General features: G+C 43.1%; 1 pseudogene; it reads left to right on the forward strand.

Annotated features, from left to right (window-relative positions):
- Positions 1–12,486: 12,486 nt before the first annotated feature.
- LOC106585517 (macrophage mannose receptor 1-like) overlaps positions 12,487–15,770 on the forward strand; it is a 38,864-nt pseudogene continuing 35,580 nt past the window's right edge.

Genomic DNA, 15,770 nt, shown 5'->3' on the forward strand with positions numbered 1-15,770 from the left:
TCCTCATCAGAGAGGTCTTTGAAACCTTGAATAAGGGTTTCAAATTTGGGGAAATGACACTCTCTAATTGTTTTATATTTTTGACATTTTGTCAGGAAATGCAGATCCGTCTCAGGTTCTGCTGTGGTGCAGTGGTTGCACAGCCTTTCCTCTACAGGGAGCCAGGTTTTCCTGTGTCTACCCTTCTCAATGGCAAGGCTGTGCTCACTGAGCCTGTACTTTGTCAAGGTTTTTCTAAGGTTTTGATCAGTAACCATGGTCAAATATTTAGCCATAGTGTACTGTCGATTTAGGGCCAGATAGCACTGTATTTTGCTTTGTGTTTGTGCTTGTGTTTCCCAATAAACAATGTAGTTTTGTTTTGACTGTGTTGTAATTTGGTTTATTCTGATTGATTGGATGTTCTGGTCCTGAGGCTTCAGTGTGTTAGTAGAACAGGTTTGTGAACTCAGCCCCAGGACCAGCTGGATGAGGGTCCTGAGGCTTCAGTGTGTTAGTAGAACAGGTTAGTGAACTCAGTCCCAGGACCAGCTGGATGAGGGTCCTGAGGCTTCAGTGTGTTAGTAGAACAGGTTAGTGAACTCAGCCCCAGGACCAGCTGGATGAGGGTCCTGAGGCTTCAGTGTGTTAGTAGAACAGGTTAGTGAACTCAGCCCCAGGACCAGCTGGATGAGGGTCCTGAGGCTTCAGTGTGTTAGTAGAACAGGTTAGTGAACTCAGTCCCAGGACCAGCTGGATGAGGGTCCTGAGGCTTCAGTGTGTTAGTAGAACAGGTTTGTGAACCACCCCAGGACCAGCTGGATGAGGGTCCTGAGGCTTCAGTGTGTTAGTAGAACAGGTTAGTGAACTCAGTCCCAGGACCAGCTGGATGAGGGTCCTGAGGCTTCAGTGTGTTAGTAGAACAGGTTTGTGAACTCAGCCCCAGGACCAGCTGGATGAGGGGACTCTTTTCTTTGCTCAGCTCTTGGCATTGCAGGGCTTGGTAATGATATGAGAGGGGGTCACTGTATTTTAGATGTTTCCAAAACTTAATTGCTCTTTTTTGAGTTTTTATTATTAGTGGATATTGGCCTAATTCTGCCCTGCATGCATTGTTTGTAGTTTTCCTCTGGACACGTAGGAGAATCTTACAGAACTCTGCATGTAGGGTTTCAATGGGGTGTTTGTCCCATTTGATGAAATCTTGTTTTGCAAGTGGACCCCACACCTCGCTGCCATAAAGTGCAATTGGTTCAATGACATATTCAATTAGTTTTAGCCAAATTTTAATAGGTATTTCAATTTGAATTTGCTTTTTAATGGCGTAGAATGCCCTGCGTGCTTTCTCTCTCAGTTCATTCACTGCCTCATTAAGGTGTCCAGTTGAGCTTATTTTTAAACCTAAGTAATTGTAGTGTGTACAGTACTCTATATATTTTGTACCAATTGAGAACTTTGGTCTAATTCCCTGAGATCTGGATCTTCTCTGGAAAATCATTATTTTAGTCTTTTCTTTTCTTTTTCTCTCTCTCTCTCTCGCTGTATCTCTCTCTCGCTGTATCTCTCTCTCGCTGTATCTCTCTCTCGCTGTATCTCTCTCTCTCTCTCTCTCTCTCTCTCTCTCTCTCAATTTCAAATTCGAGCTGCTTTATTGGCATGAAAAACATTGTGTCAATATTGCCAAAGCAACAATGTATACAATATACATTGTAATACAATTTTAAACAATAACAGATAATAATATAAAATGGCAGTGAATAATAATACAAAATTAAATATAAAAAGAATAACAATAAAATAGTAGTAAAATAATAGTAAAATAGTAGAATGTAATAAATATAAAAATCGAAATATCTCTGTCTCTCTCTCTGTCTCTCTTTATCTCTCTCTCTCTGTGTCTCTCTGTCTCTCTCTCTTTATCTCTATGGGAGTTTATCAAAATTGGGTTTGTTTTCGAATTCTTTGTGAGTCTGTGTAATCTGAGGGAAATATGTGTCTCTAATATGGTCATACATTTGGCAGGAGGTTAGGAAGTGCAGCTCAGTTTCCACATCATTTTGTGGGCAGTGTTGCACATAGCCTGTCTTCTCTTGAGAGACATGTCTGCCTACGGCGGCCTTTCTCAATAGCAAGGCTATGCTCACTGAGTCTGTACATAGTCAAAGCTTTCCTTAAAAGTGTGGGTCAGTCACAGTGGTCAGGTATTCTGCCACTGTGTACTCTCTGTTTAGGGCCAAATAGCATTCGAGTTTACTCTGATTTTTTTTGTTAATTCTTTCCAATGTGTCAAGTAATTATCTTTTTGTTTTCTCATGATTTGTTTGGGTCTAATTGTGTTGCTGTCCTAATTGTGTTGCTGTTTGTGAACAGAGCCCCAGGACCAGCTTGCTTAGGGGACTCTTCTCCAGGTTCATCTCTCTGTAGGTGATGGCTTTGTTAACTCAATAGTTGGCAACCAGCTAGTTGCCAGCTCAATCTCTACAGATTTTCCCAACCAGTCCTGAGATTCGAACCGGCAACCCAGCTCTCTAACCTTGACACTACCACCATTGAGTAACAAATGTAATTGTGTGATTGTAACGTTTGTCGTCTAAAGGGGACCAAGACGCGGCGTGTGAAGTGCTCATATTCACTTTTATTCAACTCTAAATCAACAAAACGACCGTAAACAGTCCTGTCAGGTGCAACATACACAAAACAGGAAACAACCACCCACAAAACACAGGAACAAACACCCCTACTAAATAGGGCCTTCAATTAGAGACAACGAGGAACAGCTGCCTCCAATTGAAGGTCAACCCAAGAAACTTAAACATAGAAATAGACACACTAGAATAAACATAGAAATATACTAACATAGAACATAAACCAAAAACCCCGAAACACATAAAACAAACACCACCAGCCACGCCCTGACCAAACTACAATAACAAATAACCCCCTTTACTGGTCAGGACGTGACAGTACCCCCCCCAAAGGTGCAGACCCCATATGCACCTCAAACAAAAAACACAAAATTAACCCCAAATAAAGGGAGGGAAGGGAGGGTGGGTGGCTACCGTCACCGACGGCTTCCGTGCTACACCCCCCCCTCCCAATCCTCCAACTACGGAGGTGGCTCAGGCTCCGGCTTTAGTCCATATTCCAGCCTGCCCACCCCCCTTGAAAGCTCATGGCTGTAGACCACTGCAGAAGGCTCTTGGCTAAGGCGCATCGCTGCAGACCTCGGGCTGAGGCACGTCGCTGGAGACTCAGGGCAGAGGAGCGTCTCCGGAGGCTCCTCGGACTGTGGGCCGTCCCGGAGGCTCCGGACTGTGGGATGTCGCCGGAAGCTCAGGATGGGGACTGTGCACTGAAGGCCTGATGCGTGGGACCGGCTTTGGAGGCGCCAGCCTAGTAACACGCACCTCAGCGCTAGTGCGAGGAGCAGGAACAGGACGTACTGGACTATGGAGGCTTACCGGAGAGAGAGTGCGAGAAGCAGGCACATGCTCACCACAATAAGCACAGGGAGTTTGCTTAGGGCTCACCTCTGGCCCAGCCAAACTACCCGTGTGCCCCTCTTCAAAAAAATTGGGTGGGCTGCCTCTCGTTCTTCCCCGATAGGCTCCGATAACATTCAATAACTTGCCCCCAAGTCCAGTTTCTTCTCTCTATCCACTCCAATACCGACCAGGTGTCCATCTCTGCCGATTGATCCAGTCATGGTGGGTGGTTCTGTAACGTTTGTCGTCTAAAGGGGACCAAGACGCGGCGTGTGAAGTGCTCATATTCACTTTTATTTATCTCTAAATTAACAAAACAACAAAACGACCGTAAACAGTCCTGTCATGTGCAACATACACAAAACAGGAAACAACCACCCACAAAACACAGGAACAAACACCCCTACTAAATAGGGCCTTCAATTAGAGACAACGAGGAACAGCTGCCTCCAATTGAAGGTCAACCCAAGAAACTTAAACATAGAAATAGACACACTAGAATAAACATAGAAATATACTAACATAGAACATAAACCAAACACTCCGAAACACATAAAACAAACACCCCCTGCCACGTCCTGACCAAACTACAATAACAAATAACCCCCTTTACTGGTCAGGACGTGACAGTGATTGTGTGTATATGAATAATTTAATTCCAAAACACTATATAAGCATTTTTAGAAATTTTGGTCAATGAGCTTTTACTGATTATAGAAATTCTGAAAGAGATTGCTGAGTTTTTTCACTATCTAATCATGGACAAATCATATATATTTTTTTAAATGCTATATATGTGCCTCACCCACATACAATTTTTTTTATAGTTTACTATAATATAAATACTTTACTATTACAATAGTTCAAAAACTGTCGTGTTTTTTAGGACTGTAGTGTTTCTGCTGACTGTAGTATCTTTGAGAACTGTATTGTAGAATTGACTATAGTGTTTTTCCATATATTACTGTAGTACACTATAGTATTTCCAGTTTACTATACTATAACTACTATTGTATTACTATACTTAAACTAAAGTATATATTATAGTATTTGCTGTAGTGTTTTTGCCGACTGCAGTATACTATAGTATTTACTGTTGTCACGGTTGTCGTTGGTTAAGGAGGACCAAAACGCAGCAGTATGTTTATGCTCATCTTGACTTTTAATAAATTCCAAAATGAACACCAAAATAACAAAAAGAGAACGAATGATCAACAAACAGTCTGGCAAGGCACAAGGCTAAACACAGAACAATCTCCCACCAACACACAGACAAACACACCCAACTAATATAGGACTTCCAATTAAAGGCAACACCACACAGCTGCCTTCAATTGGAAGTCCACCCCAATTAACTCAACATAGAAACAGACTACCTAGACTAAACATAGAATACATGAATCTCAAACAGTGCCCAAAAACCCCGGAATACTAAATCAAATGCCCTTACTACAAAAACACCACCCTGAACCACATAAAACAAATACCCTCTGCCACGTCCTGACCAAACTACAATACCAATTAACCCTTATACTGGCCAGGACGTGACAACTGTAGTGTTTTTGCAGACTGCAGTATACTCTAGTATTTACTGTAGTGTTTTTGCAGACTGCAGTATATTATAGTATTTGCTGTAGTGTTTTTGCCGACTGCAGTATATTATAGTATTTGCTGTAGTGTTTTTGCGGACTGCAGTATATTATAGTATTTGCTGTAGTGTTTTTGCAGACTGCAGTATATCATAGTATTTACTGTAGTGTTTTTGCCGACTGCAGTATACCCTAGTATTTACTGTAGTGTTTACTGCTCTTTTCTATATCCTGTAGGGAAAACATTTATGGTCTACACTTTTAAAAAAGGTACTCTCTAGAACCTAAAAGGGTTCTTCAGCTGTCCTCACAGGAGAACCCTTTGAAGAAACCCTTTTGGTTCCAGATAGATCCCATTTGAGATCTATGTAGAACTCTTTACAAAGAGGGTTCCACATGGAGTCCAAAATGGTTCTACCTGGGAAGAAAAGGTTATCCTATGAGTTTTTTCACTATCTAATCATGGACAAATAATATACATATTTTTAAATGCTGTATATCTGCCTCACCCACGTAAAAAAAATTATAGTTTACTGTAATAAAACACAGAAACTGTGTTTCTGCTGACTGACAGCATAAGAACCGTTTTGGAACCTTTTTTTCTAAGAGTGTAGGTCCTGTTATAGGTAGGTCCTGTTATAGGTAGGTCCTGTAGGTCCTGTAGGTCCTGTTATAGGTAGGTCCTGTAGGTCCTGTTATGTAGGTCCTGTAGGTCCTGTTATAGGTAGGTCCTGTTATAGGTAGGTCCTGTAGGTCCTGTTATAGGTAGGTCCTGTAGGTCCTGTAGGTCCTGTTATAGGTAGGTCCTGTTATAGGTAGGTCCTGTAGGTCCTGTTATAGGTAGGTTCTGTAGGTTCTGTTATAGGTAGGTCCTGTAGGTTCTGTTTTAGGTAGGTCCTGTAGGTCCTGTTATAGGTAGGTCCTGTTAAAGGTAGGTCCTGTTATAGGTAGGTTCTGTAGGTCCTGTTATAGGTAGGTTCTGTTATAGGTAGGTTCTGTAGGTCCTGTTATAGGTAGGTTCTGTAGGTCCTGTTATAGGTAGGTTCTGTTATAGGTAGGTTCTGTAGGTCCTGTTATAGGTAGGTTCTGTAGGTCCTGTTAAAGTAGGTCCTGTTATGGTAGGTCCTGTTATAGGTAGGTCCTGTTATAGGTAGGTCCTGTTATAGGTAGGTCCTGTAGGTCCTGTTATAGGTAGGTCCTGTAGGTCCTGTAATATGACATCTAGGTATTTGTAGTTGTCCACGCATTCTAAGACAGAGCCGTCCAGAGTAGTGATGCTGGACGGACGGGCAGGTGCGGGCAGTGATTGATTGAATAGCATGCATTTAGTTTTACTTGCGTTTAAGAGCAGTTGGAGGCCACGAGAGGAAAGTTGTACGGCATTGAAGCTCGTTTGGAGGTTAGTTAACACCGTGTCCAATGAAGGGCATCAGATGTATACAGAATGGTATCGTCTGCGTAGAGGTGGATCAGAGAATCACCAGCTGCAAGAGCGACATCATTGATGTACACAGAGAAGAGAGTCGGCCCGAGAATTGAACCCTGTGGCACCCCCATAGAGACTGCCAGAGGTCCGGACAACAGACCCTCCGATTTCACACATTAAACTCTATCAGAGAAGTAGTTGGTAAACCAGGCGAGGCAGTCATTTGAGAAACCAAGGCTGTCGAGTCTGCTAATAAGAATGTGGTGATTGACAGAGTCGAAAGCCTTGGCCAGGTCGATGAATACGGCTGCACAGTAATGTCTCTTATCGATGGCGGTTACGATGTCGTTTAGGACCTTGAGCGTGGCTGAGGTGCACCCATGACCAGCTCTGAAACCGGATTACATAGCGGAGAAGGTACGTATGATTCGAAGTGGACGGTAATCTGTTTGTTAACTTGGCTTTCGAAGACCTTAGAAAGACAGGGTAGGAGAGATATAGGTCTGTAGCAGTTTGGGTCTAGAGTGTCATCCCCTTTGAAGAGGGGGATGACCGCGGCAGCTTTCCAATCTTTGGGAATCTCAGACGATACGAAAGAGAGGTTGAACAGGCTAGTAATAGGAGTTGCAACAATTTCGGCAGATCATTTTAGAAAGAGAGGGTCCAGATTGTCTAGTCCGGCTGATTTGTAGGGGTCCAGATTTTGCAGCTCTTTCAGTACATCAGCTATCTGGATATGGGTGAAGGAGAAATGGTGGGGGCTTTGGCGGGTTGCTGTGGAGGGTGCCGAGCAGTTGACCAGGGTAGGGGTAGCCAGGTGGAAAGCATGGCCAGTCGAAGAGAAATGCTTATTGAGATTCTCAATTATAGTGGATTTAATCGGTGGTAACAGTATTTCCTAGCCTCAGAGCAGTGGGCAGCTGGGAGGAGGTGCTCTTATTCTCCATGGACTTTACAGTGTCCCAGAACTTTTTTGAGTTTGTACAACAGGATGCAAATTTCTGTTTGAAAAAGCTAGCCTTAGCTTTCCTAACTGCCTGTGTATATTTGTTCCTAACTTCCCTGAAAAGTTGCATATCACGGGGGCTATTCGATGCTAATGCAGAACGCCACAGGATGTTTTTGTGCTGGTCAAGGGCAGACAGGTCTGGAGTGAACCAAGGACTATATCTATTCCTAATTCTACATTTTTTGAATGGGGCATGCTTATTTAAGATGGTGAGGAAGGCACTTTTAATGGATAACCAGGCATCCTCTACTGACGGGATGAGGTCAATGTCATTCCACGATACCCCGGCCAGGTCGATTAGAAAGGCCTGCTCGCAGAAGTGTTTTAGGGAGCGTTTGACAGTGATGAGGGGTGGTCGTTTGGTCGCAGAACCATTACGGATGCAGGCAATGAGGCAGTGATCGCTGAGATCTTTGATTGAAAACAGCAGATGTGTATTTGGAGGGCGAGTTAGTTAGGATGATATCTATGAGGGTGCCCGTGTTTACGGATTTGGGGTTCTACCTGGTAGGTTCATTGATAATTGTGTGAGATTGACGGCATCAAGCTTAGATTGTAAGATGGCCGGGGTATTAGGCATGTCCCAGTTTAGGTCACCTAGCAGCACGAGCTCAGAAGATAGATGGGGGGCAATCAATTCACATATGGTGTCGAGGGCACAGCTGGGGGCAGAGGGTGATCTATAGCAAGCGACAACAGTGAAAGACTTGTTTATGGAAAGGTGATTTTTTAGAAGTAGAAGCTCAAATTGTTTGGGTACAGACTTGGAGAGTAATACAGAACTCTGCAGGCTATCTTTGCAGTAGATTGCAACTCCGCCCCCTTTGGCAGTTCTATCTTGGCGGAAAATGTTAAAGTTAGGGATGGAGATGTTATGGTTTTTGGTGGTCTTCCTAAGCCAGGATTCAGACACGGCTAAGACATCCGGGTTGGCAGAGTGTGCTAAAGCAGTGAGTTAAACAAACTTAGGGAGTAGGCTTCTAATGTTAACATGCATGAAACGGCCAAAGGCTTTTGCAACAGCTAATGGGGATCCTAATAAAATATCCCCAAAATACCAAAACTTGATATATAGCATCTATGGACCAATGTCTCTCAACATTTTCCAGACCTAAAACAATATTGACCAATAAACATTCAGATTGGCGTGACCTGGCACATAAATGCATATAAATCAGACAATAATATTGGTATTGTAACAAAACTTGGTACACATGTTCCAAACACTGTCAAGAATTAACATATGCAAGCATATTCAGATCGACCAAACGGTGGCACTATAACGGCAAATGATATCTCTTGATCTGTTTGATTTGATAGCGATGGACACATTTCACTTTACATCTGGTAAGAAGAGCTCTTAGAGATTATACATTTGTTGACAGGAAACATTTTATTGGGGTAGCGGCTATATTGTGGTCGGGTTATTTTCCGTTGCCAGAACGATACACAACTCAGGGAGTCCAACCAATACAAAGTCTCTCAATGTTGTTTCCCAAAGCTAACTTAGCGCTATCAGTCAGGTTAGCTGTCCTCTACTTTAACTACTAGCTTAGAGGTATCAGGCAGGTTAGCTGTCCTCTACTTTAACTACTAGCTTAGAGGTATCAGGCAGGTTAGCTGTCCTCTATTTTACCTACTGGCTTAGAGGTATCAGTCAGGTTAGCTGTCCTCCTTCTCTTAAGGTTCAGTCAGTACTTTTTAAAAAGGTTTTTAGTCAATGTTATGAAAGGCCAACAACTGTCAATCTCATATCAGGATGTTGTGTCTCCAGTACTGATGTTATGTGTCCACCTCAACGCTTTAGACTCACAAAGACAGAGCTGCATCATCGTCCATATCACAGTTAGGCAATATTCAGTCAGACACAATTCTAAGAACAACCTATAATGTAGTGGGAAATCAGACGACACATAAAGGAAAGTGATACTGATAGATGAGAGAGCATCACGCATTTCTTATGAATTTCTCTGCTGTGTGGGTGGGGTCCCTGTATTATTGGTTGTTTCCGAGAATTGCGTTTGCCTGAATATTGCCCAACTGTGGTTTTGATGATAATGCAGCTCTGTCTTTGTGCACCGTAAGCGTTGACGCAATGAATCAGTACCAATCTACCACTCTATCAATGAATCAGTACCAATCTATCACTCTATCAACGAATCAGTACCAATCTATCAACGAATCAGTACCAATCTATCACTCTATCAACGAATCAGTACCAATCTATCACTCTATCAACGAATCAGTACCAATCTATCACTCTATCAACGAATAAGTACCAATCTATCACTCTATCAATGAATCAGTACCAATCTATCACTCTATCAATGAATCAGTACCAATCTACCACTCTATCAATTAATCAGTACCAATCTATCACTCTATCCGTTGAAGCAAATGCACTGGTGTTAATCATCCTGTGTTATTGGCTTTGCTTTAGCCATATAGACTCATAACAAACAAATGAGAAGATGGTTGATAGTCCTGAAGTTTCCATTGCTGTTGTCCTATATTTCACATTTCACTATATGTTCCAGTAGGATAGTAGACCTAGCTGGTCTATAGGTTCCAGTAGGATAGTAGACCTAGCTGGTCTATAGGTTCCAGTAGGATAGTAGACCTAGCTGTAGGTCTATAGGTTCCAGTAGGATAGTAGACCTAGCTGTAGGTCTATAGGTTCCAGTAGGATAGTAGACCTAGCTGGGTCTATAGGTTCCAGTAGGATAGTAGACCTAGCTGTAGGTCTATAGGTTCCAGTAGGATAGTAGACCTAGCTGGTCTATAGGTTCCAGTAGGATAGTAGACCTAGCTGGTCTATAGGTTCCAGTAGGATAGTAGACCTAGCTGTAGGTCTATAGGTTCCAGTAGGATAGTAGACCTAGCTGTAGGTCTATAGGTTCCAGTAGGATAGTAGACCTAGCTGTAGGTCTATAGGTTCCAGTAGGATAGTAGACCTAGCTGGTCTATAGGTTCCAGTAGGATAGTAGACCTAGCTGGTCTATAGGTTCCAGTAGGATAGTAGACCTAGCCGTAGGTCTATAGGTTCCAGTAGGATAGTAGACCTAGCTGTAGGTCTATAGGTTCCAGTAGGATAGTAGACCTAGCTGTAGGTCTATAGGTTCCAGTTGGATAGTAGACCTAGCTGGTCTATAGGTTCCAGTAGGATAGTAGACCTAGCTGGTCTATAGGTTCCAGTAGGATAGTAGACCTAGCTGGTCTATAGGATCCAGTAGGATAGTAGACCTAGCTGGTCTATAGGTTCCAGTAGGATAGTAGACCTAGCCGTGGTCTATAGGTTCCAGTAGGATAGTAGACCTAGCTGTGGTCTATAGGTTCCAGTAGGATAGTAGACCTAGCTGGTCTATAGGTTCCAGTAGGATAGTAGACCTAGCTGGTCTATAGGTTCCAGTAGGATAGTAGACCTAGCTGGTCTATAGGTTCCAGTAGGATAGTAGACCTAGCTGGTCTATAGGTTCCAGTAGGATAGTTAACCTAGCTGTAGGTCTATAGGTGCCAGTAGGATAGTAGACCTAGCTGGTCTATAGGTTCCAGTAGGATAGCAGACCTAGCTTGTCTATAGGTTCCAGTAGGATAGTAGACCTAGCTGGTCTATAGGTTCCAGTAGGATAGTAGACCAAGCTGGTCTATAGGTTCCAGTAGGATAGTAGACCTAGCTGGTCTTTGTCCTCCTTAGCACTCAGCCAGTTGCTTCCTGTGTTCTGGTGAATCACGTCCCCTCTGTTCTTCCCGTCTTCGAGGGTGTGTGGTGGTAGAGGCCATTGCTCCCTGGGGCCCCATGGTACCACTTCTTCTTTCTCAAACACACACACCCCTCTCTTTCTGTGTGCTCAAGGATGAATCAGAGCTGTCCGCAAGTAATGTTTTCATAAGCTGATCTTTGTCCTCCTTAGCCGTTAGCCAGGTAGTCTGACAGCTAGCCGTTAGCCAGGTATAGTCTGACAGCTAGCCGTTAGCCAGGTATAGTCTGACAGCCAGCCGTTAGACTATTTTCACTCCCTGAGGTCAGGGTCAAATTCCTGAAAGAGTGACAATTATGAAACAGACAGCCAGCCGTTAGCCAGGTATAGTCTGACAGCTAGCCGTTAGCCAGGTATAGTCTGACAGCTAGCCGTTACCAGGTATAGTCTGACAGCTAGCCGTTAGCCAGGTATAGTCTGACAGCTAGCCGTTAGCCAGGTATAGTCTGACAGCTAGCCGTTAGCCAGATATAGTCTGACAGCCAGCCGTTAGCCAGGTATAATCTGACAGCTAGCTGTTAGCCAGGTATAGTCTGACAGCTAGCCGTTAGTAGGTATATTCTGACAGCTTGCTGTTAGCCAGGTATAGTCTGACAGCTAGCCCTTAGCCAGGTATAGTCTGACAGCTAGCCCTTAGCCAGGTATAGTCTGACAGCTAGCCGTTACCAGGTATAGTCTCACAGCTAGCCGTTAGCCAGGTATAGTCTGACAGCTAGCCGTTAGCCAGGTATAGGTTAGCGTCCCAAATGGCACCTTATTATTCACTATATAGGGTGCCATTTGGGATGCTCCTATTGTGCTGGTTATTGTAGCTAATGAGATGACACGTAGGATTACTTTACATTGTTGTAATAACCATCTAACCTGTTGGGATGAACAGACATTGGTTAGTGATTTACATCCTAAATGGCACCCTATTCCCTTTGTAGTGCACTACCTTTAACCAGGGCCCTTTGTAGTGCACTACTTTTAACCAGGGCCCACAGGGTTCTATATCGGAATAGAATGCCATTCGGGGCCCAGAAATTGACTATTGACTCATGACTTGTGGTATATATTATTTTCAACACCACAGTGTTTTCAGCGAATCGTAAACCCTGACGTAGTGAGTACATGTTGGCTGATCGAGGGTGTCAGTGCACCTCCCATTCACCAGAAAAGTGTTGAAATGTCACAACATCCATTGATAGAGAAGAAAAAAAGATGTCATGTGACAGAGAACTTGATGGTTAATAAATAGCAGACCCAGTCGCACAGAACACTCCACTCTGCTGTAGGAGGTCTGTATGTCAGGCACAACCCTACTGGGACCATGACAACCATCATGATAACTGTACTGATGCTCTTCATTCAAACCACCCTGGGGGCTCCTGAAACAGGTATGTTGTTTATCTCATTGGTTATTAGTTTACACCTGAAACAGGAATGTTGTTCATCAATCAAATGTATTTATAAAGCCCTTTTTAATCAGCCAATGTCACAAAGTACTATACAGAAATCCAGCCTAAAACCCCAAACTGCAAGCAGTGCAGATGTAGAAGCACGGTGGCTAGGAAAAACTCCCTAGAAAGGCAGGAACCTAGGAAGAAACCTAGAGAGGAACCAGGCTCTGAGGGGTGGCCAGTCCTCTTCTGGCTGTGCCAGGTTGAGATTATAACAGAACATGGCCAAGATGTTCAAACGTTCATAGATGACCAGCAGGGTGAAATAATAATAATCACAGTGGTTGTCGAGGGTGCAACAGGTCAGCACCTCAGGATTCAGAGTTAGATACAGCAGGTGCGGTAGAGAGAGGGAGTCAACAACAGCAGGTCTGGGACAGGTAGCACATCCGGTGAACAGGTCAAGGTTCCATAGCCGCAGGCAGAACAGTTGAAATTGGAGCAGCAGCAGCACCAGGTGGACTGGGGACAGCAAGGAGTCAGTGACTCAACCCACTCAAGTGATGCACCCCTCCCAAGGACAGCATGGAAGAACACTAGTAAGCCAGTGAGTCAGCCCCCGTAATAGGGTCAGAGGCAAATAATCCCAGTGGAGAGAGGGGAACCAGCCAGGCAGAGACAAGGGCGGTTCGTCGCTCCAGTGCCTTTCCGTTCACCTTCGCATCCCTGGGCCAGACAACACTCAGTCATAGGACTTACTGAAGAGATGAGTCTTCAAAAAAAGTAAAGACTTACAGGTCGAGACAGAGTCTGTGTCTCACATGGAGAAAACCCTGCCTCCAGATGTTTGCTTAGAAATTCTACTGACAGTAAGGAGGCCTGTGTCTTGTGTCTGTAGTGTACGTGTAGGTATATACGGCAGGACCAAATCAGAGAGATAGGTAGGAGCAAGCCCATGTAATGCTTTGTAAGTTAACAGTTAAGCCTTTAAATCTGCCTTAACAGGAAGCCAGTGTAGAGAGACTAGCACTGGAGTAATATGATAACATTTGGGGGTTCTAGTCAAGATTCTAGCAGCCGTGTTTAGCACTAACTGAAGTTTATTTAGTACTTTATCCCGGTAGCCGGAAAGTAGAGCATTCCAGTAATCTAGAAGTGTCAAAAGCATGGATACATTTTCTGCATAATTTTTTGACAAAAAGTTTCTGAGTTTTGCCAAGTCCTTAACGATTACAAGCATACCGAGTGGGCTCCCGAGTGGCGCAGCGGTCTAAGGCACTAGATCTTAGTGCAAGAGGCATCACTACAGTCCCTGGTTGAAATCCAGGCCGTAATTGGGAGTCCCATAGGGCGGTGCACTGGTTTGGCCATGGTAGGCCGTCATTGTAAATAAGAATCTGTTCTTAAATGACTTGCCTTGTTAAATAATTTTTTTAAATTAAAATACCCATAACATGATGCAGCCACCACCATTGTTGAAAATATGAAGAGTGGTACTCAGTGATGTGTTGTGTTGGATTCGCCCCAAACATAACGCTTTGTATTCAGGAGAAAACATTTATTTCTTTGCCTCATATTTTGCAGTATTACTTTAGTGCCTGCAAATAGGATGCATGTTTTGAAATATTTTATTCTCTGTGGGCTTCCTTATTTTCACTCTGTCATTTAGGTTAGTATTGTGGAGTAACTACAATGTTGTTGATCCATCCTCAGTTTTCTCCTATAACAGCCATTAAACTCTGTAACTGTTTTCAAGTCACCATTCGGCTCACGGTGAAATCCCTGAGTTGTTTCCTTCCTCTCCGGCAACTGAGTTAGGAAGGAGTCCTGTATCTTTGTAGTGACTGGGTGTATTGATACACCATCCAAAGTGTAATTAATAACTTCACCATGCTCAAAGGGATATTCAATGTCTGCTATTTTTTTTTTACCCATCTACCAATAGGTGCCCTTATTTGCGAGGCATTGGAAATCCTCCCTGGTCTTTGTGGTTAAATCAGTGCTTTAAATGTACTACTAGACTGAGGGACCTTACAGACAATTGTATTGTATGTGTGGGCAATGACGTGTATTCATGGATGCCAAGGGAAGCCACGCTTCACCAAATAATTTACCAACAAAAAATACATTATTTTATCATTTTTATCTTTAGTCTCTCTGTGTTTTCATAATTTTCATTCAATTCACAAGTGGCTGAATGTATCTCCCAGGGAAAACATCCTAGCATGGGAAACAGCGCCCCTCTGTGTCAACACCTGAACGAGAGAAACAGCGAGTCTGATCTAACCATACGTTACTATGTTGTTCCACTGGCCTGAGAGGAAGTTCAATACGTAGCCTGGATGTAACCTCGTAAGCTGATGTTAACTAGCTAGCTAACTTAGCTTGTTCATTGTTGTGCAACACACACACACACACACACACACACACACACACACACACACACACACACACACACACACACACACACACACACACACACACACACACACACACACACACAGAGAAATCAGTTCCAAGGAATTGCCACATGATTTTTACCAACATTGATTGGACTAAATTGTTTTTGGTATCTTTTAAGTTGGTTTTCAGTATCTGCTCTGAACAAGTCCGGTTCTGGAGTGTCTTAACAAAACAAAAAACAAAATATTTAGTCTGACTTCATCCAGTGTCCAGAAAAATGGATTTCCACCATATGCAAATATGCACATATTTATTGAGAATGCCTAATTTGCATATGTTAATAGCATACTGCAGATTTTCTTTATACTTAAAAGTAGTAGATTTGTGTTTACATTCAACTGGTAAAAGTTGATTGTGATATTGATTAAGGAAAAATAATATCCTATGAGGGTGTGGTGCCTGGCCTTAATAGGATTTATGTAGCCCTATGACAGTGTTATGTAGCCCTATGACAGTGTTATGTAGCCCTATGGCAGTGTTATGTAGCCCTATGACAGTGTTATATAGCTCTATAACAGTGTTATGTAGCCCTATGAAAGTGTTTTATATAGCTCTATAACAATGTTATGTAGCTCTATGTCAGTGTTATGTAGCCCTATGACAGTGTTATGTAGCCCTATGACAGTGTTTTATATAGCTCTATGACAGTGTTATATAGCTCTATGACAGTGTTATATGG

The sequence above is a fragment of the Salmo salar genome, chromosome ssa03 (assembly GCF_905237065.1).
Source record: "Salmo salar chromosome ssa03, Ssal_v3.1, whole genome shotgun sequence".
In the NCBI taxonomy this organism is placed as follows: Eukaryota; Metazoa; Chordata; class Actinopteri; order Salmoniformes; family Salmonidae; genus Salmo; species Salmo salar.